The 27,125-nt window shown below is 37.8% G+C and overlaps 2 protein-coding genes across 48 annotated transcripts in view; one reads left to right on the plus strand and one right to left on the minus strand.

Annotated features, from left to right (window-relative positions):
* Window positions 1-27,125, plus strand: part of LOC127009945 (neural-cadherin-like) — a 309,853-nt gene that overhangs the window by 100,864 nt on the left and 181,864 nt on the right. The window lies entirely within an intron of this gene.
* LOC127009951 (tripartite motif-containing protein 65-like) overlaps window positions 1-27,125 on the minus strand; it is a 130,056-nt gene that overhangs the window by 91,764 nt on the left and 11,167 nt on the right. The gene's annotated exons all lie outside the window — the stretch shown is intronic.

Consider the following 27,125-nt stretch of genomic DNA (forward strand, 5'->3'; position numbering starts at 1 on the left):
CAGACGGATGAAACAACCGGAGTGAGAGTAACACATGGCCGGACAGACTGAGACAAAAAAGAATTAGTAAACAACAGACTGACAGACTAACACATGACCGGACAGACTGAGACAAAAAAGAGAAGTGAATTAGTAAACAACAGACTGACAGACTAACACATGGCCGGACAGACAGAGACAAAAAAGAATTAGTAAACAACAGACTGACAGACTAACACATGGCCGGACAGACAGAGACAAAAAAGAATTAGTAAACAACAGACTGACAGACTAACACATGGCCGGACAGACAGAGACAAAAAAGAATTAGTAAACAACAGACTGACAGACTAACACATGACCGGACAGACTGAGACAAAAAAGAGAAGTGAATTAGTAAACAACAGACTGACAGACTAACACATGGCCGGACAGACTGAGACAAAAAAGAGAAGTGAATTAGTAAACAACAGACTGACAGACTAACACATGGCCGGACAGACAGAGACAAAAAAGAGAAGTGAATTAGTAAACAACAGACTGACAGACTAACACATGGGCAGCCAGCCAGCCAGAGAGCCAGTCAGACAGCCACTTACAAGGACAGCCAGTGAAAGAGAGAGTTCCCAACCCTGACAGCCATCCAGTTAGGTATACAGTCAGCCAGTCGACCACCCACCTACCAAATTAGCCAGTCAACCAGTCAGTCAGCTAGTTATGTATACAGTCAGTTAGACACACAATCAACCAGTCAGTAAGCTAGCCACCCAACCAATCAGCAAGTCAGTTAGATATATAGTTAGCCAGTCAGTCAGTCACTTAGGTATACAGTCAGCCAGTCAGTTATTCATTCAGCCAGTCAGTCAGTCAGTCATTTAGGTATACAGTCAGCCAGTCAGTTATTCATTCAGCCAGTCAGTCAGTCACTTAGGTATACAGTCAGCCAGTCAGTTATTCATTCAGCCAGTCAGTCAGTCACTTAGGTATACAGTCAGCCAGTCAGTTATTCATTCAGCCAGTCAGTCAGTCACTTAGGTATACAGTCAGCCAGTCAGTTATTCATTCAGCCAGTCAGTCAGTCACTTAGGTATACAGTCAGCCAGTCAGTTATTCATTGAGCCAGCCAGTCAGTCAGTCAACCACCTAACCAGTAAGCCAGCCACCGAATCAGACAGTCAGTTACATGTACATTTAGCCAGCCAGTCAGTCTGCCATCCACCCAACCAGCCAGTCACCCAGCCAGACAGTTAGATATACATTCAGTCAGCCACTCAGTCACCCAACCAGTCATTCAGTCAGTCAGTTCGCCTTGCATACACACACACACACACACACACACACACACACAGGCTGGGCAATGAGCGAGGGCGAAGGTGACTCACTGAGGGAAAGACGAGAGAGAAAAAGACGAGTTCAAAGCTGGGAGACGAGAGGAGGTGGGAAGGGCGGTGACTTGCTTCCTCCTCCTCCTCCTCCTCCTCCTCCTCCTCCTCCTCCTCCTCCTCCTCCTCCTCTGTTTCTGTCTTAGGATCTTGTTCTTGTTCTTTTCTTCCTCTTCTTCTTTTCTTCATATTCCTCCTATTCTCTTTCTTCCTTTATTCTGTTTCTTCATCTTATTCTTATTTCTTCTGTCTTCCTTTCCTCTTGATTACTGGTTCTGCTTTCTTCATATTTTGTCCTCCTCCTCCTTCCTTCTCTTTACTTTTTCTTCCTCTTCTTCCTCCTCCTCCTCCTCCTCTTCTTCCTTCTCTCATTCGTGTTGCTCTTTCATCTTTAACTGTTCTCATCAACGCTTTTTCCTCCTCCTCCTCCTCCTCCTCCTCCCTTCGCAAGTCAACAATACCTGAGAAAAAGCGAAAGGTTAGGGAAGTAATGGAGAAACACACACACACACACACACACACACACACACACACAGAGAAAAAGAGAGAGAGAGAGAGAGAGAGAGAGAGAGAGAGAGAGAGAGAGAGAGAGAGAGAGAGAGAGAGAGAGAGAGAGAGAGAGAGAGAGAGAGAGCAAAGTAACATAGATCGCGAAGGAAGGGAAGAAGAGGGGAAGAGAAGAGGAAAAGGGGAAGAGAAGAGGGGAAGAAAATAGGGGAAGCGAAGGAAGAAGAGGAAGAATGAAATTGAGATGGGGAAACGAAGGAGGAAGAGGGGTAAAGAAGAGGGAAGGAGGAGGAGGAGAGGAAAGGAAGGAGAGGAAGAAGAGGGGAGGGAAAAGCGATAAAGCACAGGCCGGGGCAATAAATTATGGCAATGTAATAAAACGGCGAAAGGAAATCTGTTTAGGCGAAGGAAAAGAGGAAAAAAAGAGGAAAAAATGAAAACAGGAAAAAGAGTATAGGAAGGAAAAGAAAGGAAACAAAAGTGCTGGCAGGGAAGGAAAAGAAAGGAAAGGAAAGGTAAAAATAAGTACGGGAAGGAAAAGAAAGGAAACAAAAGTGCTGGCATTGAAGGAAAAGAAAGGAAAGGAAAGATAAAAATAAGTATAGAAAGGAAAAGAAAGGAAAGAGAAAAGTGCTGGAAGGGAAGGAAAAGAAAGGAAAGGAAAGGTAAAATTAAGTATAGGAAGGAAAAGAAAGGAAACAAAAGTGCTGGCCGGGAAGGAAAAGAAAGGAAAGGAAAGGTAAAATTAAGTATAGGAAGGAAAAGAAAGGAAAGAGAAAAGTGCTGGCAGGGAAGGAAAAGAAAGGAAAGGAAAGATAAAAATAAGTATAGAAAGGAAAAGAAAGGAAAGAGAAAAGTGCTGGAAGGGAAGGAAAAGAAAGGAAAGAGAAAAGTGCTGGAAGGGAAGGAAAAGAAAGGAAAGAGAAAAGTGCTGGAAGGGAAGGAAAAGACAGAAAAAGAAAAGCAAAAATAAGTATGGGAAGGAAAAGAAAGGAAAGAAGTGTTTGAAGGAAAGTAAAAGAAAGAAAAGAAAAGATTAGAAAAGGAAACAACAAAGAAAACAGGAAATAAAACAACTGAAGAGCGAAACCAAAGGAAGAAAGGGATACAGAAAAGTGCAAAAAAAAAAAAATGAAAGGACAATATCAAGAAAGCGTTTAGAAAAAGGGAAGAAAAGAAAGCAAGGAGTGAAAGAACCCAAGGAAGGAAAACAAAATAGTATATATATAAAGACAGCAGGGGAAAATAACACAGCGCCGCTCCTCTGTATGTGTGTGTGTGTGTGTGTGTGTGTGTGTGTGTGTGTGTGGTGGGGCGTCTCACTCCTGAAGGCAGACGTGACACAGCCGTCCACTCAGCAAATGAAGCGTGCCACTCACAGGGGGCCGCGCGCTCACCCCCGGGGCATAACAAAGCGGTGTGGGTGCAGCTCATACGTACAGACAAGTTCGTTTACGTCAGGAAGATGAGACAAGGTGTTACAAGTGTTAGTTCATTGCACAGACAGACAGGTAGGTTTAGGAAGGAAGGAAAACAGAAAGGATTGGAAGGGAGGGAAAGAGTGCAGGAAGGAAAGGAAAAGAAGGGGAAAAGAATGTAGAAGTGAAAGGAAGGGAGGAAGAAAAACTAAGGGGGATTTTATAGCTAACTTTACAATGCCTTCTACTGGTATGAATATCGTCCATGGTTGAATAAATGGAAAAAGGAAATGAAAGGAAAGGATGGGAAGAAAGAGTGCAGGAAGGAGAGGACGGGACAGGAATATAAAGGAAAGGAAAGGAAGGATGAAAGGAAAGGGACGGGACAGGAAAGGAAAGGAAAGGAAAGAATAGAAAGAAAGAGTGCAGGAAGGAGAGGACGGGACAGGAATATAAAGGAAAGGAAAGGAAGGATGGAAGGAAAGGGAATGGACGGGAAAGGAATATAAAGGAAAGGAAAGGAAAGGAAAGGATGGAAAGAAGGAGTGAAGGAAGGAGAGGACGGGACAGGAATATAAAGGAAAGGAAAGGAAAGGATGAAAGAAGGAGCGCAAAAGGAGAGGACGGGAAGGAAATAGCACAGGTAGAGAAGGAAGAGGAAGAAAAGGGGTTCAGAAGAAAGTATAAACAAAACAAATAAAAAAAGTCACGTGAAATTAGCCACCTAGAAAAAGCAACAACTAAAACAAATAATACACAAAAAAAAAAAATCGAAGAAAACAGTATTAAGGAGAAAGCAAAGACTCGTGGGAATCAATAAGCTCAGGGAAGGGAAGGGAGGAGAAGGGCCGCGGCAGGTGCCCAGCTAACGCTCCACCTGCGGCCCCCAACAGGTGTGTGGTAGCTACACCTGACACGGGGAGAGGCGGGAGGAGGGAGGGAGGGAGGGAGGAATGATGTGAAGGAGAGAAAAGAGTTAAAAGAAGGGAAAAATGGATGACAGAAGATAGAGTTGAAAAAGAGAAAAAAAGAAAAATGAGAAGATAGAGAGTTGAAGAAAAAAAAGATAGGAGTGAAATAAGATAAATGGTTGAAAAGAAAGGAAAAAAAAGTGTGATAAAACAGGGTTGAAAGAAAGGGAGAATAAGAGGAATATGAAGAAAAGGAAGAGGAGGAAGGGAGGAATGATTTAAAGGAGAGAAAAGAGTTAAAAAAAAGAAAAAAATGAGTGACAAGATAAAGTTGATAAAGAAAAATAAAGAAAAATGAAAAGATAGATGATTGAAAAAAAGAAAAGAAGTGAAATAAAAGGAAAAAGGAAGAAAAGTGAGATAAAACAGGGTTGAAAGAGAGAGAGAGAGAGAGAGAGAGAGAGAGAGAGAGAGAGAGAGAGAGAGAGAGAGAGAGAGAGAGAGAGAGAGAGAGAGAGAGAGAGAGAGAGAGAGAGAAAAGTGGTTTGAAAAATAATAAAGAGATTGAGGTAGGGAGGAAAGAAAAGTGAAAAAGGAGAAATAAAAGACGATTAAAGAAAGGAAATAAAGAAAGGAGGGAAGGAAGGAAGGAAGAACTTAGAAAACAGAAGCGAAGGAGGGACGAAAAATGATGCAAAGGAAGGGAGAGAGGAAAGGTTAGAAGAAGGAAGGAAAGTAAAGAGAGATGGAGAGGGAAGGAAGGAAGGAAGGAGGGATATGAAGGAGAGAAAAGGACGGTCGAAAATAATGCAAAGGAAGGGAGAGAGGAAAGGTTAGAAGAAGGAAAGTAGATAAAGAGAGATGGGGAGAAAAGGAAGGAAGGAAGGAAAGTAGGAAGGATATGAAGGAAAGAAGAGAAGGATAACTGAAAAATAATGAAGTAAGGGAGGCAGGAAGGAAAGAATATGTTCAGTGGAAAAAATATAGATAGTGAAGGAGGAAGGAAGGGAGAGAAAGATACGGATGGAGGAAAGAAGGGATCATAGAGGGAGAGAGGAAATGAAGGAAGGAGGGAGGGAGGGAGGGAGGAAGGGAGGGTTAAGAGAGATAAGGGCGGAGAGAACGAAAGGAGGGAGGAAGACCTTTAAGAGAGAGAGAGAGAGAGAGAGAGAGAGAGAGAGAGAGAGAGAGAGAGAGAGAGAGAGAGAGAGAGAGAGAGAGAGAGAGAGAGAGAGAGAGAGAGAGAGAGAGAGAGAGAGAGAGAGAGAGAAAGAAAAAACAAAAAAAAGAAAAGTGCGGAAAAGAAAGGAAAAGAAAGCGTCTGAAAATACTTAAATGAGAGAGAGAGAGAGAGAGAGAGAGAGAGAGAGAGAGAGAGAGAGAGAGAGAGAGAGAGAGAGAGAGAGAGAGAGAGAGAGAGAGAGAGAGAGAGAGAGAGAGAGAGAGAGGGGGGGAGAAGAAAAGAAAGAGAAAAACAAAGAAAAAGAAAAAAAATATGGCAGAAAGGAAAGGAAATGAAAATGTCTGAAAATACCTAAGTGTCCCCATCCCCCCTTTTGCCTGATTCGCCCCATAATAATAATAATAATAATAATAATAATAATAATAATAATAATAATAATAATAATAATAACTGACACCAACCTTACCCCCGAAATATTGAGAAAATGACCCTAATTATGAAGCAGTGACTCATCTCCTGGGGATTACCTGGGTGTTGATTAGGCCCAGGTGAGGTCAATACCTGTCCCGGGGGGCGGCGACCCTTGATGTGTTGATTAGCGGCAGGAATGGGAGCTTAACCGGGGAGTGCTGGCCGGGTAGTCTGTGTGGTGGTGGGACAGAGGACGTGGGGCGGTGCTGTCAGGCGCGTTGAACCCTCACATCAACTACTTCCAAAGACCAAAAACGGGATCAATCGGGTTCTCATGCGTTTTCTTTTAGGTTCACGGTACAGAAGAAGGGTCAAGCTACCACCAGGGTCATAAAACTAGCCCTGGTAATGCCCCAAACTCCTACGAAAGCCTTGTCAGTTATGTGTGCTTGCGAGACGGGATGTTGAATAATATGGCCCTTGGGAAATGAAGAAGGTTGAGTTGATATGGGAGGAACAGAAGGGAGAGAAAGAGGAAGAATGTTGGACCCGTGTGAATAGGTATGCGTTGAAGACATGCACGTTTTAATGACTGAAGGATGGAAAGATGGTTAGTTGGATGTTTGGAAAAAATTAAGAGGGAGTGAGAGAGGAAAGGCGAGAAGGAGAAAGAAACAAGTGGACGGGACAAAAATATAAAGGAAAGGAAAGGAAAGGATGGAAAGAGTGCAGCAAGGAGAGGACGGAAAGGAAGGAAAGGCGAGAAGAGGAAAGAATGACGAAAGAAAACTAGATTACGAGAGTGAGAGACGGGGAAAGGGAGATGACTAGAGGAGGGAAAGAAACTGAGGATGGTTGGGGAAAAAATGAGTCGAGAGGAAGGAAAGGTGAGAAGAACGAAGAAAAGAACGTAAGGAGGAGGGGAAAGGAAGATGACAAGAGTACGGGAAGAAAATAAGAATGGTTGGAAGAAAATGTTTAAGGGAGGGAGGGATGAAAGGGACTAAGTGTTAAGGTAAAAGTGTTAAGGACGAAAGGTGAGAAGAAATGAGTGAGTTTTTCTGTCTGGTGTTTATATTGTACGTTTGTTTAATTAGCGTTCACAACAGCCCACTCTGAATAATCTTTACAGGCTTACAAGGACGAGGATCAGAAAAAGAAAAAGGGAAATAGATAACAAACACTACTGAATACAAAATTGTTAAAAAAAGGTGAAATTTAATACTGGATGAAAACGAGATAAACTAATTAAGAGACACGTGCGTTCAATTACCTCGGGAAGTTAAAAAGATATATACTCCTTAGAGCAGCGCTCCCAACCTTTTTGTTCCTCTGTACCCCTTGGGCATTTTTATAGGTTCCCGTGTACCCCTAAAAATTCAGGATAAAAAACGATAAAATTGTAATATTTTGATATTATTTTGTAATGAAATCTGTATGTGTAGCCTGACGATATAATCTAAATAACAGTTTTGCTTACTAAAATGAGGAAATTGAAGCAAAAAACACGACACTGTGCAATTTGAATGCAGATTTATTGTACAGTAGTGGTTATTCTCCCTGAAAAGTGCAAATGTACCACTGGGGGTACATGTAGCCCAGGGTGGGAACCCCTGCCTTAGAGGTAGACGAGATCAGAACATGGGGACCTGAGATGAATAGCAGACTTGATAAAATAAGAAATTGTGCCAAAATAAGATAGATAATTGAGAAGGATGTAAAGAGGAGAAGCAATCAGTGGCGCAGGAGTAAGTTGTGTGGGAAGTAACAAACGTGATTAAGAAAAGGAGACCTTAGTTCCCAACCTTTTTTTCAGGCGACCCCAATCATTAGACACGACCGCGACCCCACTAGTTTAGTTGTATATGTGTTATTATAACAAAATAACACCATGTTGGATATTTTGAGGTCTTGGCGACTCCAGGAAAAGCGCTTGGCGACCCCACTTCGTCAAGCAAAGCCAAGCCAAGGATTTAGAAATGGTTGGAAAGGGAAGAAGTAATTAATATTTTTTTTTAACAGCAGAGGAAACAGCTCAAGGACACACGCAAAAAAAGGAAAGAATAATGGAAAAAAAAGCCCGCTGCTCACTGCTATAAAAAGCGTTCTGAGGAGTGGCTAAAAGAGAGGTCAATTTCGGGAGGAGAGGTGTTCTGATGCACTTATAACCTGCGTGGGAAATGAACAGTGGCATTCTTTATAGAAGCGTGACCAGAAAATGAAGACCCTAGATTACATGACGAACTATGAATACAAAATTGTGGTAAGTTAGATTTATGCAAGAATGGAAGAGACGCTAAATTTAGAGGTGAACTTTCAACTACCCGGGAAATGTGAGAAAATAATCCCCACAGCGAGGCGGAATCAGAAAATGGAAACCGGTTATCCACGTCAAACTATTTTATAAGAAAATTGTGTTATAAAGGAGTATTGATAAAAGGAAGAAGAGAGAAGCTTGAGACGCTCTGAAAAGTGGGAGGCAAAATTAGAAAACGGGAACTCTATTTAAATGAAAAACACTTAAAATTAATAAGATCTTGTATTAAAAAAGGTGAGTATATAAAAGGATGAAGAGAGAAAATAAAAAGACGCTCTAGAAAGTGATATTCCTGACAGGGAGGCGAAATTAGAAAACGGGAACTCTATTTAAATGAAAAACACTTAAAATTAATAAAATCTTGTATTTAAAAGATGAGTATTGTAAAGGATGAAGAGAGGAAATAAAAAGACGCTCTAGAAAGTGATATTCCTGACAGGGAGGCGAAATTAGAAAACGGGAACTCTATTTAAATGAGAAACACTTAAAATTAATAAGATCTTGTATTAAAAAAGATGAGTATATAAAAGGATGAAGAGAGAAAATAAAAAGACGCTCTAGAAAGTGATATTCCTGACAGGGAGGCGAAATTAGAAAACGGGAACTCTATTTAAATGAGAAACACTTAAAATTAATAAGATCTTGTATTAAGAAGATGAGTTTATAAAAGTATGAAGAGAAGGTAATTTGAGACTTTGAGGGTTACAAGAACAAAAAACTGAGACCCGGGGTAGATGACAGACACCATTGAATAAGATAAATGTGTTAAGAAAAAGTGGATTTATAAAGAAAATAAACAAGAAAGATAAGCTATAATTAGAGACACCTTCAACTGCTTCGTAAAATGAGAGAAAGTATAAGACAAATTAAAAAAGAAATGGCGTTGAAAATATTGGAATTATAAAAAAAGGATAAAAGAGGGATAAAAGGAAGGAAGGAAAAAGCGAGGCGAAGGAAAATAAAGGCGAGACAAGAAAAAAAGAGAAAATATTGATAAAGGAAAGGAAGGGAAAAGAAGAACGAGAGCCTAAGGAAAGGAAAAGAAGGAGAAAAGAGGGATAACAGAAAGGAAAGAAAGAACGAGGCGAAGGAAAATAAAGGCGAGACAAGAAAAGGGAGAAAATATTGATAAAGGAAAGGAAAGGAACGGAAGAAAAAGAGGCAAAGGAAAGTTAAGGAAGGAGAAAAGAGGGATAAAAGAAAGGAAAGAAAGAACGAGGCGAAGGAAAATAAAGGCGAGACGAGAAAAAAAAGGAGAAAAGATTGATAAAGGAAAGGAAAGGAAGAAAAAGAAGCAAAGGAAAGGAAAGGAAGGAGAAAAGAGGGATAAAAGAAAGGAAAGAAAGAGCGAGGCGAAGGAAAATAAAGGCGAGACAAGAAAAGGGAGAAAAGATTGATAAAGGAAAGGAAATGAAGAAAGAGAGGCAAAGGAAAGGAAAGGAAGGAGAAAAGAGGGATAAAAGGAAGGAAAGAAAGAGCGAGGCGAAGGAAAATAAAGGCGAAACGAGAAAAAAAGAGAAAATATGATAAAGGAAAGGAAGGGAAATGAAGAAAGAGAGGAAAGGAAAGGAAACGAAGGAGGTGACACAAAGAAGAAAGGAGAGAAGAGGAACAAAGGAAAGTATAGAAAGAAAGAACACGAAGGAGACAACAAATAAACAGCCTCAAGGAAATAAGGAAAATAGAAAAAAACAAACTGAATTAAAACTATAGACACGGACGTTTCTTTAACACGGAAACTAAAACAAAGGAAAGCAAAACGCAAAGGTAAGCAGTGCAATAAGTAAAGAAAACCGAATCGTAACACAGGCAAAGATAACATTAGACGCGTATTCTTTAAACTAACACAAATAAAATAAAAAATACCACAAAGAAGAGCAAAATACTAACGAATGCAAAGTTAAAATTGGACGCGTATTCCTTAACCTAACACTGAAACTTTAAAGAAAAATACCACAAAATAAAGCAAAATAGCAAAACAGGCGAGTGAGGGCCTTAAGGATTTTGGTTCATTAAGAGGGTGGAAAAAAAATATGAGTACAAAAAAAAGAACACAAGACCAAAGTAATAAAAACAGACCCGCACTGCAGACGAAAGAGGACCCAGTTTTTTCTTTCCTCTCTCTTTTATTATTCTTTCTTTTATATATGGATTTTGGGCTCACGAATAGAGTGGAGTTCGAGTGGAAGAGATGAAGGGAGCAAGAGGTGGAGGGCGTGTTGAGCGAGATGAAGCAGAGAGTGTGAAGGTGCTGCAAACGCTCCCCGAAGTTTTAAACAGAGGCTTGACAGCTTTATGGATGGGCGGGGAAGTTGCTGGATAACTCACACCCAGGAGCCGCCACGTGTAGGTTGTCTGTCCGGCTGTCTGACTTCCTGCAGCATCCTTCTGGACCCTGAATATAGAAAGGGAAAGTGAACGGAAGGAAGAGAAGCGAAGGAAACGAAGGAGAGAAAGGACACAGAGATGGAAGGAGGAAAGAGTGATAACTGAAAGGATAGGAAGAGAAAAACACATGGCATCCTTCTGGACCCTGAATATAGGAAGGGAAAGTGAACGGAAGGAAGAGAAGCGAAGGAAACGAAGGAGAGAAAGGACACAGAGATGGAAGGAGGAAAGATGGATAACTGAGAGGAAAGAAAGTAACACACAGATAAAGAAGGAGAAAAAAGGGATAAAGGAGAGGAAAGAAAGAACGAGACAAGAATAGAAGAGAAAATTTTGATAAAGGAAATGAAAGGAACGGAAGAAAGACAGGCAAAGGAAAGGAAAGGAAGGAGATGACACAAAAGAAGAAAGGAAGGAAGAGAGAAAAAGGAAAGTATAGAAAGAAAGATTAACGAATGAAAGAAGAGGAAGGAGAGAACAAATAAACAGCCTCAAGGAAATAAGGAGAATAGAAAGAAACAAAGAACAGGAGAGAGAAAGAGAGAGAAAAATGGAAAGAATAAGGAAGAAGTGAAAAGGGAGGAAGGAAAGTGAAGTAAGGAAGGAAGAGGAAAGAAAGGAAGGAAGGAAGGCCAGGAGGTATTGCAGAGAGAGGAAAGGAAGGAATGGGAAGGAAGAAGGAGGCAAGGGAGATGAATGACGAATGAGAAGGAAGGGAGGAAAGAAAGAGAGAGGAAAAGGGAGAGAAAGGAGGAAGGAAAGAGTTTTGTATGGAGAGCAAGGAGAGGAAAGAAGAGGAGGAAGGAAGGCAGCGAGTTGAAAAGAGGAGAGAAGAGAAGAGAGGGGGAGAGAAAAACGGCAAAAAGAGAATATATTAAATGGAGGAGAAAGACTTGAGGAAGGAGGGAGAGAAGGGAGGGAAGGAGGGAGGGAGAGAAGGAGGAAAGTTACTGTCAGGGAGAGGTATGAGAGCTTACGAGAGAGAGAGAGAGAGAGAGAGAGAGAGAGAGAGAGAGAGAGAGAGAGAGAGAGAGAGAGAGAGAGAGAGAGAGTGATGTATGAAGAGGAGGAAGACGTGGGTAGGACATAATACAAGAGGAGGAGGAGGAGGAGGAGGAGGAGGTTGAAAGACGGATTGTAAGTAAAAGTAAAGCAGTTAATCTCTCTCTCTCGCTCTCTCTCTCTCTCTCTCTCTCTCTCTCTCTCTCCACATCTCTTCCTCCTCCTCCTCCTCTACTATTTCAGAAGGAAGATTAGTGACTGAGGAACCATTAGTCGCTTTAACTTTGGAGGAGGAGGAGGAGGAAGAGGAGGAGCAGGAGGAGGAGGAAGAGGAGGAGGAGGAGGAGGAGGAGGAGGTCAGTGAGATGTTGAAGTTTTATTATGACGCATTTATTTTTTCTTTCTTTCTTTCTTTCTTTCTTTATTGTTTTTGTTTTCTGTCGTCTCGTGTTTATCCCCCTCTCTCTCACTCCACTGCAGAAGCTCGTAATTAACAACTGAATTTTCACGCTTGAGAGAGAGAGAGAGAGAGAGAGAGAGAGAGAGAGAGAGAGAGAGAGAGAGAGAGAGAGAGAGCACTGAAGTAAAAGAGAGATATCAAACTCCCAACAAAGAGAAGAAGGAAAGGAGAAGAAGAAGAAGAAGAAGAAGAAGAAGAAGAAGAAGAAGAAGAAGAAGAAGCAGAACAAGAACTATAAGATGAAGATGATGATGATAATGATGAAGAAAGAGGTAAATGAAAAGAAAAAAAAGACGAAAAAGAAGAAAAAGATTTAGAAGAAATAAAAAAGAGAAGGAAAAGGAAAAAGAATATGAAAAAAGGAAAGGAAAAAGAAAAAAAACGAAGAAAAAGAAGTAAAAAGAAAAGATAAAGAAGAATAACAAGAACAATAAGATAAAAAAATATAACAATGATGATAAAATAATGGAAGAAAACGAAAAGGATAAAAAAAGGTAAAAGAAAATTGAAAAGAAAAGGAAGGGAAAAGGAAAGGAATAAGAACAGAAAAAATGGCAAAAAAATGGAAAATGAAAAGGTAAGAGAAAATGGAAAATGAAAAAGTATGAAAATTAAATGAAAAGAAAATGAAAACGAAAATAATAATAAACGAGAAATTGAAAAAAAGAGGAGGAACACGATAAAAAAACAAGGAAAAATAAAAGGAAAAATAAGTGATAAAAAATAAAACAAAAAAGAAATGAAAACGAGAAACCAAAAAGGAAAAAGAAGAAGGTTAGGTTTAAGGGCCACTGAGTGTAGTGTTGTGACCGCCTTTATCACTGTTACCAGCTTGGGAGTGAAAAAAAAAGAAGGAAAAATAAATGATGAAAAAATAAAACAAAAAAATGAAAACGAGAAAGCAAAATGGAAAAAGAAGAAGGTTAGGTTTAAGGGCCATAGAGTGAAGTGTTGTGACCGCCTTCATCACTGTTACCAACTTAGCAAGACGTGAAGACCCAGACCCAGACCACATAATAAAAGACGGTAGTGGCGAAGGAGAGGAAGGAGGAGGAGGAGGAGATAAGGAGAGGGATATGAAGGGGTTGTGAAGGTGATATGAAGATAAGGATATGTTGGGCAATAAGACAGATAAGAAGAAAGATTGAAAGTAAGAACAAAGAAGGAACGGAAGAAAGAAGGAAAAGATAGAGAGATAATAATGGGATATGAAGGAAGGAATATGAAAAAAAGAAATAAGAAGCAAAAGAAATAAATAAAAAGGAGAATGAGATATGAAGGAAAGGAAAGGAAGGAAAGAATATGAAAAAAAGAGAGATATGAAGAAAGAATAATAAGAAAGGATAGAAAGGAATGAAAAGGGGTATAAAGTAAGGAGATAAAAGAGAAATGAGATAGAGAAAAGTAAGGAAAGAGAGGAGGAGGAAAAGAAGGACAGGATAGGAAGGAAAAGATAGGAAAAACAAATAGGAAGGGAGATAAGAAGGAAGGAATAGGAAGGGATAGAAAGGAATAAAATGAACAATGAGTGATGAGATAAAAGATAAATGAGATAGGGAAAACAGGGAAAGAAAGGATAGGGAAGGACATGCAGAAAGAGAAATAAAAAGGAATAAGAAGAAATAGGAAAGGAAAAAAAAAGAACAGAAAGAGAGTTAGATAATTTTGTTGCACTTTAAGATGGAAAAGAAAGATAGGATACGGGATAAGAAAGAAGGAATAGGAGAGAATAGGAAGAGAGAGAGAGAAAAGAGATATACTAATGTCTGGAAAAAGAGAAGAAAGGAAGAAAAAGAGATAAGAAGGGAAAAGAGGAAACAGGAAGTGAAAAAAAGATATAGAAAGGAAGGAAAAAGTATGGAAAAGGAAGGACAGGATAGGAAAAAACGAATATGAAAAAGGAGATAGAAAGGGAAAAGAAGGAACAGGAAATGAAAGAAAGATATAGAAAGGAAGGAAAAAGGGATGGGAAAGGAAGGACAGGATAGGAAAAAACGAATATGAAAAAGGAGATAGAAAGGGAAAAAAAGAAACAGGAGGTGAAAGAAAGATATAGAAAGGAAGGAAAAAGGGATAGGATAGGAAAAAACGAATATGAAAAAGAAAATAGGAAGGAAAAAAAACAGGAAGTGAAAGATGGGAAAGGAAGGGAAAGAAAGGGAAAGGAAAGCACAGGATAGGAAAGAAAATATGAAAAAGGAGATAGAAAGGAAAAAGAAGAAACAGGGATTGAAAGAAAGATATAGAAACGAAGGAAAAGGATGGGAAAGAAAGGACACGATAGGAAGGAACGAATATGAAAAAGGAGATAGAAAGGAAAAAGAAGAAACGGAGTGAAAGTGAAAGTTATGATCATACTTCACTCTCGCTTTCGTATAATTTGGAACAGTTTAGATGACCAGGTGTACACAAACAGACCTCACCTTTCCCTTACCTGTCTGTCCGGTGTCTGTCTGTATGTCTGTGCGCGCGTGTGTGTGTGTGTGTGTGTGCGGCTGGTAATGACGGGCCGTAATTACGTTTTCTTTAAAGATCGCCACCGGGAACTCACGTAATTTAATCAGCGAAGAAAACGCGGGAAAAAATGATAATGTTCTGTGTAGGTCCGATAGGGAATTGTTAAAGCGAGCGTGTGTGATGGCTTTTCCGATTACGAGAGTGTTAATAGTGCTTTGTTAATGGGTTGTTTGGGCCATTAAAAGGGAGATAGAGGAAGAGGATGAGGGGAACAATAATTAACAGAAGGCGATGACTATGAAAGATGACGAATGATTAGAAAGAAAGAAAATGAGACAGAAAAATAATGAACGGAAGAAGGAAAGAGAAAATAAGAAAGAAAGGGAGATAGAGGAAAATGATGGTATGGAAAATGATAGATAAATAAGAAAGACGATGACTATAAAGTGATGATGAATGGTTAGAAAGAAAGACTGAAAAGTGAAAGAAAGAAGGAGAGAGAGAAAGCAAGAAAGAGAAAGAAAGAAAGAAAGAGAAGGAGATAGAGGAAGATGATGAAGAGGACGATAGATAAGAGAAGGCGATAGATAAACAAGAAAGACGATGACAGTTAGAAAGAAAAAACAGAAAGACAGATTAAATGAAAGAAAGAAGGAAAGAGGGAAAATAAGAAAGAGAAGGAAGGAAAGGAAGGAAGATAGAGGAAGCTGATGAAGAAGAGAATGATAGATTAGAGGCGATAGATAAATAAGAAAGACGAAGATAGAAAGAAAGAAAAGACAGAAAGACAGATTACATGAAAGAAAGAAAGAAAGAGGGAAAATAAGAAAGAGAAAGAGAAAGGAAGGAAGGGAGATAGAGGAAGCTGATGAAGAAGAGAATGATAGATTAGAGGCGATAGATAAATAAGAAAGACGAAGATAGAAAGAAAGAAAAGACAGAAAGACAGATTAAATGAAAGAAAGAAAGAAAGAGGGAAAATAAGAAAGAGAAAGAGAAAGAAAGGAAGGGAGATAGAGGAAGCTGATGAAGAAGAGAATGATAGATTAGAGGCGATAGATAAATAAGAAAGACAAAGATAGAAAGAAAGAAAAGACAGAAAGACAGATTAAATGAAAGAAAGAAGGAAAGACGGAAAATAAGAAAGAGAAGGAAGGAAAGGAAGGAAGATAGAGGAAGCTGATGAAGAAGAGAATGATAGATTAGAGGCGATAGATAAATAAGAAAGACGAAGATAGAAAGAAAGAAAAGACAGAAAGACAGATTAAATGAAAGAAAGAAGGAAAGACGGAAAATAAGCAAGAGAAGGAAAGAAAGAAAGAATTAAATAGTGAGAGAGACGAAGAGGAATAAGAGAAAATTAAGAGATAAAAAAAAACATAAATGAAGAAATGCTTGTCAACTTATGATAAAGACAAATAACAAGAACGAAGAAGAAAATAACAAAAAGATAGTTACTAAAATGTCCTCCGTTCTCTTTTTCTATCTGCTAACAAACGAGAAAGACAGACCAGGATAGAGAAAGATAAAAGATAACGGAAAAAAAAATCTCTCACCTGAAGATAAGAACAAGTAATTACCTGTTTGTGTTCACCTTATCTGTTTACCTTCACCTGTGGAGTCGCCCTATCACTAATCTTTATATCCTTCCTTTTTATTCCTATTTATTTTATTCCTATTTATTCCTATTTATTCCTATCCTTTCTTCCCTTCCTTCTTCATATTTCATTTCTCTTTTATCTCATTATCTCATGTCCGTTTTTATTCTTTTCTATTCCTTCCTTCTTATCTCCCTTCCTTTCTCTCTTTCTTCCTATCCTTTACTTTCCTATCCTCTCTTTCCTTCCTTTTCTCTCTTTCCTATTCTTTCCTTCCCTATCCTGTGTTCCTTTTCTATCCTCTCTTTCCTTCCTTCTTTCCTTTCCTTTCTCTCTTTTTTCCTATTCTTTCCTTCCGTATCCTGTGTTCCTTTCCTGTCCTTTCCTTCCTTTCCTTACTCTTTTCCTATTTTTTCCTTCCCTATGCTGCCCTTCCTTTCCTATCCCCTTTTTTCCTTTCCTTTCTCTTTTCCTATTCTTTCCTTCCCTATCCTGTGTTCCTTTCCCATCCCCTCCTTCCTTCCTTTCTCTCTTTCTTCCTATCCTTTCATCCCTATCCTGTCCTTCCTTTCCTCACTCTTTTATAGGTCAGTTATTTACATTTACTTTCCGATTTATATCTCTACTTTCTACTTTCTTCTTTTTTTTTACACTTTTACCGTTTACTTATTTACATTTACCTGCCAAATTACCTTTCTACTTTCTTTCTTCCTTTTCTTTCCTTCTTTTCGGGGCGGTGTAAAAAATAATCCAATCTTTATCCAGCAAGACCACATTATCATCAGTCCTTTAAGACAAACAAACAAAGTGGAAGATACAAGATAAAGGAAAGATGATAAAATAATAAATAAGTTTCTTCCCCGTTAACTCTTAAATAATGGCGGACAGATATTAAAAAAAACACGTAAAAGACAGAGGGAAAAAAAATATAACATGCTCTCTCTCTCTCTCTCTCTCTCTCTCTCTCTCTCTCTCTCTCTGATTACCTTCACCTGTCGCGTCGCCTTATCAGCTAAACGGTTACCTGAGTCCCCGTCCTTAACACCGCAGCGACAGGTTAATGTTGTCAGGTAACGAGACGAATTAATTAGTTCCACACCTTTACCGTTTAGTTAATTACCTTGACCTGCAGATTTACATTGCTACTTTCTTCTCTCTTCTTTTTCTCTTTTTCCTTTCGGTGCTTTAAAAATAATAATATCGTCAACCAGCAAGAGGAAATTATAATCAATCTCTTAGCTGTACCGCTCCATTGATTTCCTTTACCTGCGGATTCACCTTTTTTAATTATACCTTTATTTTCCCTTCCAGGTGTATAGAGATAAAAGTAAACTAAATAATCATTAATCCACAAGACCAAATTATAATCAGTCCCTTTGCTGTACCCCCCACCATTGATTTCCCTTACCTGTTCATTCATCTTTCTTTAATCATACCTTTTTTTCCCTCCCAGGTGTATAGAAATAAAAGTAAACTAAGCAATCATTAATCCACAAGACCAAATTATAATCAGTCCCTTTGCTGTACCCCCCACCATTGATTTCCCTTACCTGCGAATTCACCTTTCTTTAATTATACCTTTTTTCCCTTCCAGGTGTATAGAAATAAAAGTAAACTAAGTAATCATTAATCCACAAGACCAAATTATAATCAGCCTTCCACCTTTACCGCCTCAATGATCACCTTTACCTGCCATTTCACCTTTCCTTAATTACACTTTCTCTTTTTTTTCCTTCTATTGGTATAGTAATAAAAATAAAGTAAGTAATCTTCAACCATTGGAACCAAATTATAATCAGTCCCTTTGCTGTACCGCTCCATTGATTTCCCTTACCTGTCCATTCATCTTTCCTTAATTATCCGGTTCTTTCACACCTTTCTGTTGTATAAGAATAGAAAAAAACATCAAAATTTTCAACCCACAAGACCAAATAGTAACCAGTTCTCCACTTTTAATGTTCCACTGGTTACCTTTTTACCTGTCCACTCACCTTTCCTTAATAACCCGGTTCTTTCCTTCCGTCCACCTGCATTGGAATAAAAATAAACACCATAATAACAACACTAATTAGTCGTCCACCTTTGCCAGCTTTAGTAATTTACGTTTACCTGCAATTTCACCTTTCTCTAATTACACGGTTCCTTCCTTCCTTCCACCTGTATAGGAATAAGGAAAAACTCAGCAAGCATTAATCCACAAGGCCAAAATATAATCACTTCCTTACCTGTACCGCCTCAGTGATTATCTTTACCTGCAAATCCACCTTTCTTAGATTACACGGTTCTGTTCTTCGGTCTCTAGATGGGGGAGGGATTGAGAGAGAGAGAGAGAGAGAGAGAGAGAGAGAGAGAGAGAGAGAGAGAGAGAGAGAGAGAGAGAGAGAGAGAGAGAGAATCAAGTAACGGAATGCCTGTTATAAAAGAGAAAAAAGAAGAGAGAGAGAGAGAGAGAGAGAGAGAGAGAGAGAGAGAGAGAGAGAGAGAGAGAGAGAGAGAGAGAGAGAGAGAGAGAGAGAGAGAGAGAATCAAGTAACGGAATGCCTGTTATAAAAGAGAAAAAGAGAGAGAGAGAGAGAGAGAGAGAGAGAGAGAGAGAGAGAGAGAGAGAGAGAGAGAGAGAGAGAGAGAGAGAGAAACAAGAGAGAGAGAGAGAGAGAGAGAGAGAGAGAGAGAGAGAGAGAGAGAGAGAGAGAGAGAGAGAGAGAGAGAGAGAGAGAGAGAGCACTGAATTAGCAGGGACGGCGAGGAGGTGAGTAACTTGTTCAAAAGAAAGAGAAAGAGAGAAGAAAAAGTAAAGAAAAAAATAAAGAAAAAAAAACGAAATAAAACGAGAAAAACGAACGTGATGTGGTTGAGGAATTTGCTTTTTTTTTTTTTTTCTTTCCTCAAGTCAAGACCCGTAATGAGGAGGAGGAGGAGGAGGAAGAGGAGAAGGAGGAGGAGGAGGAGGAGTGTTGAAGGAGGTGAATTTAGTGTGACCATTGTGAAAAGTCGAGGAGGAGGAGGAGGAGGAGGAGGAGGAGGAGGAGGAGGAGGAGGAAACGAGTCCGGTTGGGTAAAAGGAAGGAAGACTGATGGAGGATGTGTGAGAAGGAAGAGTGAATGAGAGGAGGAGGAGGAGGAGGAGAAGGAGGAGGAGGCGGCAAGGGCAGCATGATAAGTAGTTTAAAGAAGGGAGTTAAGAGACCGCAGGAAGAGGAGGAAGAGGAGTAGGAGGGGGAAGAAAGTGGAGTACGAAAGAGGAGGAGGAGGAGGAGGAGGAAGGGATAAGAGGAGGAAGAGGAAGGGTACTGTAGACTGGAAGGGAAGAGAGAGAACGAAAGAAGGAAAATAAAGAAAATATGAAAGGAAAAGAAAATAAAGAAAATATATGACAAAGGAAAAATAAAGAAAATATGAAAAGAAAAGAAAATCAAGAAAATCCGATGACAAAAAGACGAAGTTAAAGAAAATAAAAGGAAAGAAAGAAAGGAAAAATAAAGAAAATATGAAAGGAAAGAAAATAAAGAAAATCTATGACGAAGGTAAAGAAAAGGAAAGAAAGAGGGAAAATAAAGAAAATATGAAAGGAAAAGAAAATAAAGAAAACATATGACAAAGAGACGAAGCTAAAGAAAAGAAAAGTAAGAAAAAGGGCAAATAAAGAAAATATGAAAGGGAAAGAAAATAAAGAAAAAGAAAGGTATGACTATTTGAATCTAAGGAAAGAATAAATAAAAATAGGAATAAAAATAAAGAAATAAAGGAGATAGAGAAAGAGGAAGAAAAAAAGGGTTAAAAGTAAGAAGAAAACAAGAGGAAAGAAAAGTGAAAAGAAGAAAACAGGAAAACAAAAATAGTAAATTGGAAAAATGAAGTATCTGATAAAAAGGAAGAAAAAGAAGGAAAAGAAGAAGGAAAACTAACCAAGAAAAGAGGAGAGAAAAAAAAAGAAAAAAAGAAAAAACTCAAGGAAGATCAAGAATAAAGATTAGGACAAAGAATTATAAAGAGAAAGAAAGAGGAACAAAGAAAAATTAAGAGGAATAACAAATAATCCATAGAAACAAAGATTAATAAAGATGCAAGAGGAACAAAGAGGAAGAGGAGGAAAAAGAGGAGGAGGAGAAGGAAGATGATGAAAGGAAGATGATAAAAGTAGAGAAAAGAAGGTAAGGGAAAAACAGAAGGAAGAAAAAGATTAAAAGGAGGAAGAGGAAGAGGAGGGAAAAGAGAAGGAGGAGGAGAAGGAAGAAGAGGAGGATGAAAGGAAGGTGATAAAGAGGAAAAGGGGGAAGGGTAGAGAAAGATAGGAGAAGAAGGAAGAAAAAGATTAAAAGAAGGAAGAGGAAGAAGAGAAGGAAGAGGAGAATGAAAGAGGAAAAAGAGGAAAGGCAGGAAAAGAGGTTAAATGAGAAGTAAGAAAGAGGAAAAGGAAGAAGGAGGAGGAAGAAGAGGAGGAGAAGGAAGATGATAAATAGGAGATAACAAAGAGAAAAAGAAGGAGAAGGAATAGGATGAGGAAAAACAAGGAGGAAAAGGAGGAAGAATGGGAGGAGGAGGAGGAAGAAGAGGATGATGAAAAGGGCGGTGAAGGAGGAAAAACAAACAAACAAACAAACAAACAAAGCAATCAAGAGGCGACAAGAGGAGGAAAGAGCAATCAAGAGTCAAGAGTACATAAAGGACCTCTCCCCCCTCCTCCTCCTCCTCCTCCTCCTCCTCCTCCTCCTTATCTTCCTCCTCCTCCTCATTCACTTCCCATGACAAACTTTACAGCTCATGAAAACAGATAATAGTAGTAGTAGTAGTAGTATTAGTAGTAGTAGTAGTAGTAGTAGTGGTAGTAGTAGTAGTAGTAGTAGTAGTTGTAGTAGTAGTAGTAGTAGTAGTAGTAGTGGTAGTATTAGTAGTAGTAGAACAATGATGTCAGAGAGAGAGAGAGAGAGAGAGAGAGAGAGAGAGAGAGAGAGAGAGTCGGTATGGGTGATAAAAGTGATGTATAGGAGAGGAGAGAACGCTAAAGAGGAGAAAAATGAGAGAGAGAGAGAGAGAGAGAGAGAGAGAGAGAGAGAGAGAGAGAGAGAGAGAGAGAGAGATTTAAAATGCATGTAAGGAAACCACGGAGAAAGAAAGATTGGAAAAAATAGAGGATGAAAAAAGGAAAAGAGGAAGAAAACAAGTAGAAAAAGTGGAAGAAAGAAAAAAGAAAAAGAAAGAAAGAGAAAAATTATACAGGACTAAAAAGAAAGAGAAAGAAAAGGATATATAATGATAACAAGGATGAGAATGAAAATAAAAAGAATAAAAAGAATAGGAAAAAAAGACGTTGAGAAAGAAAAGAAGTACAGGGAATCAACATTTTCTTGATATCAAACCAAACAAAAACAAACAAAAAAACAATAAAAAAATAAAACAAAAAAAGAAAACAAAGATTCATAAAACTACCAATCCACAAGTATCAAAACATTGCCATACCGAAGTACCTCACCCCCCCCTCCCTTATCTCCTCCCCCCTCACCCCTTTCCTCCTCTCTCCTCCTTCCTCACCCCTTTCCTCCCTTACTCCCTTTCCTCCTCTCTCCTCCTTCCTCACCCCTTTCCTCCTCTCTCCTCCTTCCTCACCCCTTTCCTCCCTTACTCCCTTTCCTCCTCTCTCCTCCTTCCTCACCCCTTTCCTCCTTTCTCCTCCTCCCTCACCCCTTTCCTCCCTTACTCCCTTTCCTCCTTTCTCGTCCTCCCTCACCCCTTCTCTCTTCCCCTACCCCCTTACCTCCCCTTCACCCCATAGAACCCGCATGCTCCCCTTGAGAGTGGAAATTTAAACATGACTTCCACGCTGATCCCCTGAAAGTCCCGCCGTGAGCTGGGAGGAAGTACTGGCGTTGGGGGGGGGGAGGAGGGGGGGGAGGGGAGGGAAGAGGGGGGGGGGAGGGTAGTGGTTATGTTGACTGGTAGTATTATATTGTTGTTATTGTTATTGTAGGGGAAAATGTTAACTCCTTGAGAAGAAAGACAGATAGACAGATAGGTAGATAGATAGATAGATAGATAGATGGATAAGTGAACTAATAGGTGGATGGAGCGATAGATAAAAATTATGTAAGAATCGTTAGGTAAATATATAGAGAGATATAAGAATCGTTATCTATTTCCGGAGACAGATATGTGCAGTAGAAGTAGAATAAAAAGAATAGGAGTAGGAGGAAAAGGAGGAAGAGGAAAAGGAGTAGGAAGAAGAGAAAGGAAAAGAGAATGAAGTGAAAGAGGAAAAGAAGGAAAGGAAGGAAAAGAGGATAAATGAGAAGTAACAAAGAAGAAGAGGAAAAAAGTGAGATAGAGGAAGGAATGTTTATGATAATTGTCACATTATTATTATTATTATTATTATTATTATTATTATTATTACTATTGCTATTTGGGAAAGTATTAACCCCTTCCAGACACCAATTTGTAGATAGATAGAAAGTTAGATAGACATATTAATAGATTCGTATAGATAAATAAAAAGATATTAACCATTACTACGAGACTTAACAGAAAACTACCCAAGGAAATACTAACAAAACAACCTCTACCAAAGCCTTATCAAGCGTGTGTGTGTGTGTTTGTGTGTGTGTGTGTGTGTGTGTGTGTGTGTGTGTGTGTGCCCCGAGGTGTCTTGCTGTCTTCCGCTGTTCTGTGTGTCTGTCTGTCTGTGTTCGTCTCTGTCTTGTTATTCCACTCGGCTTCACTAACGAGAGGTAGTTAACTCCTATAATCCACCACCATCACCACCACCACCTCCTCCACCACCACCACCACCACCACCAGCATCATCACCACTTGAATCTCCACTCCTCATCCTCTTCCTCTTCCTCCTCCTCTTCAGTTCCTCCTCTTCCTCCTCTTCCTCCTCCTCCTCCTCCTCTTCGTCAATCTTTCTAATGTTCGTTGTATTTCTTCTTCTTTGTCTCTCCCCTTCCTTCATCATCTTTATCGTATTAATCTCATTCGCATTCGTATTATGTTTCAGCTGTTAGTATTATTGGTATTGGTATTCCTTTTCTTCTCTACTTTCTTTTATTATATTATCTCCTCTATTTACTTCTTTTAATTTTCTTTCTTTCCCATATTCACCTCCTCCTCCTTCTTTTCTACTCTTCTTCCTCCTTTTCTCTCGTCTTTCCCGTTTTCTATCTTCTTTCTTCTTTTTTCATTTCCTTTCCTATACATTTTCTCTCTTCCTTCTTCTATCTCCTAACACTACCATTATACATCTCCTCCTCCTCCTCCTCCTCCTCCTCCTCCTCCTCCTCCTCCTCCTCCTCCTCGTCCCCCACGTTAATTACAAGACAGCCTCGAGCAACTCCCCACAACCAATTTATTTTAACATAATAATTTAATTCACCTTTTTTTTCCCTCCACCCTTCCCTTCCCCAACTGTGTGTACGTGTGTGTGTGTGTGTGTGTGTGTGTGTGTGTGTGTGTGTGTGTGTGTGTGTGTGTGTTCACCTGTTCACCCTCACTGACTCACCTATTGCTTGGTTAATTAATCACGTACGCTCATTAACCTTGTATGGGACAGGTAAGAGAGAGAGAGAGAGAGAGAGAGAGAGAGAGAGAGAGAGAGAGAGAGAGCAAACATCAGATTAGATAAACCATGAAAGACTGTGGGAAAACAGTAAAGGGGAGAGAGAGAGAGAGAGAGAGAGAGAGTATAAAATGAAGAATTCACCTCAGATCATCCCTTCTCTCTCTCTCTCTCTCTCTTCCACACTTTCCCTCCCTCTCTTTAACATTTTCCCTCCCACAATCTCCCCTCCCATCTCTCTTCCTCTCCTCCATCACCCCTTCATTTCCTCCTCCTCCTCCTCCTTTCCCCTTCCCTTCCCCTCTCCTCCATCACCTCTTCATTTCCTCCTCCCTTCCCTTCCCTTCCCCTCTCCTCCATCACCCCTTCATTTCCTCCTACCTTACCTTCCCTTCCCCTCTCCTCCATCACCCCTTCATTTCCTCCTCCCTTCCTTTCCCTCACTCTCCCTTCCCTGTTCCACTCTCCTCCTGTCACACTCACTCGGTCTCTCTCTCTCTCACGCTTTCTCAGTTGGGTCATTCGGCAGAGTTTCTAAAGCCAGTTGACGTCAGTATTCACACAACACAGCGACCATGCAAGACACGACTTTCTTTTATTTAACTTCTTGATTTCCCTGTTCTCTTTTCCTTCTTTTCCTTATCTATATTCTCCTCCTCTTTCTTTCGCTCCTCCTCCTTTCTTTTCCTCTTTCTTCTTCTTTTGTTCCTCCTCCTCCTCTTCTTCTTTCGTTCCTGTTCCCTTTTCCTTCTTTTCTTTATATTCTCCTCCTTTTAATACTCCTCCTACTCCTTCTTTTTCCCCTACTTCTTCTTTTGGTCCTCCTCCTCCTCCTCCTCCTCCTCTTAAGTCTTTCCTCTTCTCTCACCCCTACCGAGAGAGATAACTAATGTATGCTATTCCTAGAGTCACGTGTTGTCTGGGAAGGGTTGGCACTCCTGATGTTTTTGTGGTAGCTTTTGTATACAGATCACAACATACAGAAGGGGATTTCCATATACAGTCTCCCAATACATCTTATTAGTGGAAGGTGGTTTTTACTCAGAGTCCAATGAATATATAAATCCTTGGTGCTGTTTTGGGCGAAGGAAGAAGGCTACCGATTTACTCTTGATGTTTCTTATGTTGGAAGTGTACTGATTTATATAGATGTTTCTGATGTTGATATACCACCATGCTTTCCCTTATCTCAGCAAACATTTTCACCATACATTTCTTATCTGAGCGAGCATTTTCACCCCACATTCCATTATCTAACCTAATTGATAACAAAAAAGTGATTATCTTAGACCACAAATATGTTTATTCAATATTTATGCTTGTAAAAATATGTTTATTCAATATTTATACTTGTAAAAATATGTTTATTCAATATTTATACTTGTAAAAATGTTTATTCAATATTTATACTTGTAAAAATATGTTTATTCAATATTTATACTTGTAAAAATGTTTATTCAATATTTATACTTGTAAAAATATGTTTATTCAATATTTATACTTGTAAAAATATGTTTATTCAATATTTATGCTTGTAAAAATATGTTTATTCAATATTTATACTTGTAAAAATGTTTATTCAATATTTATACTTATAAAAATATGTTTATTCAATATTTATGCTTGTAAAAATATGTTTATTCAATATTTATACTTGTAAAAATATGTTTATTCAATATTTATACTTGTAAAAATATGTTTATTCAATATTTATACTTGTAAAATATGTTTATTCAATATTTATACTTGTAATTTTTTTATTAAATATTTATAATTGTAAAAATTTTTATTCAATATTTATACTTGTAAAAATATGTTTATTCAATATTTATACTTGTAAAAATATGTTTATTCAATATTTATGCTTGTAAAAATATGTTTATTCAATATTTATGCTTGTAAAAATATGTTTATTCAATATTTAGACTTGTAAAAATGTTTATTCAATATTTATACTTGTAAAAATATGTTTATTCAATATTTATACTTGTAAAAATGTTTATTCAATATTTATACTTGTAAAAATATGTTTATTCAATATTTATACTTGTAAAAATATGTTTATTCAATATTTATACTTGTAAAAATATGTTTATTCAATATTTATACTTGTAAAAATGTTTATTCAATATTTATACTTGTAAAAATATGTTTATTCAATATTTATACCTGTAAAAATATGTTTATTCAATATTTATACTTGTAAAAATATGTTTATTCAATATTTATACTTGTAAAAATATGTTTATTCAATATTTATACTTGTAAAAATATGTTTATTCAATATTTATACTTGTAAAAATGTTTATTCAATATTTATACTTGTAAAAATATGTTTATTCAATATTTATACTTGTAAAAATGTTTATTCAATATTTATACTTGTAAAAATATGTTTATTCAATATTTATACTTGTAAAAATGTTTATTCAATATTTATACTTGTAAAATGTTTATTCAATATTTATACTTGTAAAAATATGTTTATTCAATATTTATACTTGTAAAAATGTTTATTCAATATTTATACTTGTAAAAATATGTTTATTCAATATTTATACTTGTAAAAATGTTTATTCAATATTTATACTTGTAAAAATGTTTATTCAATATTTATACTTGTAAAAATATGTTTATTCAATATTTATACTTGTAAAAATATGTTTATTCAATATTTATACTTGTAAAAATATGTTTATTCAATATTTATACCTGTAAAAATATGTTTATTCAATATTTATACTTGTAAAAATATGTTTATTCAATATTTATACTTGTAAAAATGTTTATTCAATATTTATACTTGTAAAAATGTTTATTCAATATTTATACTTGTAAAAATATGTTTATTCAATATTTATGCTTGTAAAAATATGTTTATTCAATATTTATACTTGTAAAAATGTTTATTCAATATTTATACTTGTAAAAATATGTTTATTCAATATTTATACTTGTAAAAATATGTTTATTCAATATTTATACTTGTAAAAATATGTTTATTCAATATTTATACTTGTAAAAATATGTTTATTCAATATTTATACTTGTAAAAATATGTTTATTCAATATTTATACTTGTAAAAATATGTTTATTCAATATTTATTCCTGATGATTATAAGTGACGGTATTGAAATCCGCTGAGTCCAGACCGCAGAGTTTTGTGTTCTCCTCACGGCAGTCATTTACGTTCTTGGCACAAAATAAAACGCAGACTCGGTTGATTTCTGTTTAGTTGATTTAGTCGGTTAATGTTGAAAGAATTGAAAGTCTCAGGAGGAGCAGGTTTCGATAATATTTTTTGGCCAAGATTGCTTTCTTTTTCTCCTTATTCTTTTTTTACTCCTTTTTCTTTTTCAAATCAATCTTCGCTCACTATTGGCAACTCTTCCTTCCCTCTGTCTCCTCTTCTTCCTCCTCCTCCTCCTCCTACTCCTCCTCCTCCTCCTCCTCCTCCTACTGCTACTCCTCTTCCTCCTCCTCCTGAAGATTTTTTTTTCGATATATATTTGGGTTATTGGGTGAAAATCGTACGCTGTTTCCATCTCAGAGGCGGCTG

This window comes from Eriocheir sinensis, chromosome 42, assembly GCF_024679095.1.
Source record: "Eriocheir sinensis breed Jianghai 21 chromosome 42, ASM2467909v1, whole genome shotgun sequence".
NCBI classification, from domain to species: Eukaryota; Metazoa; Arthropoda; class Malacostraca; order Decapoda; family Varunidae; genus Eriocheir; species Eriocheir sinensis.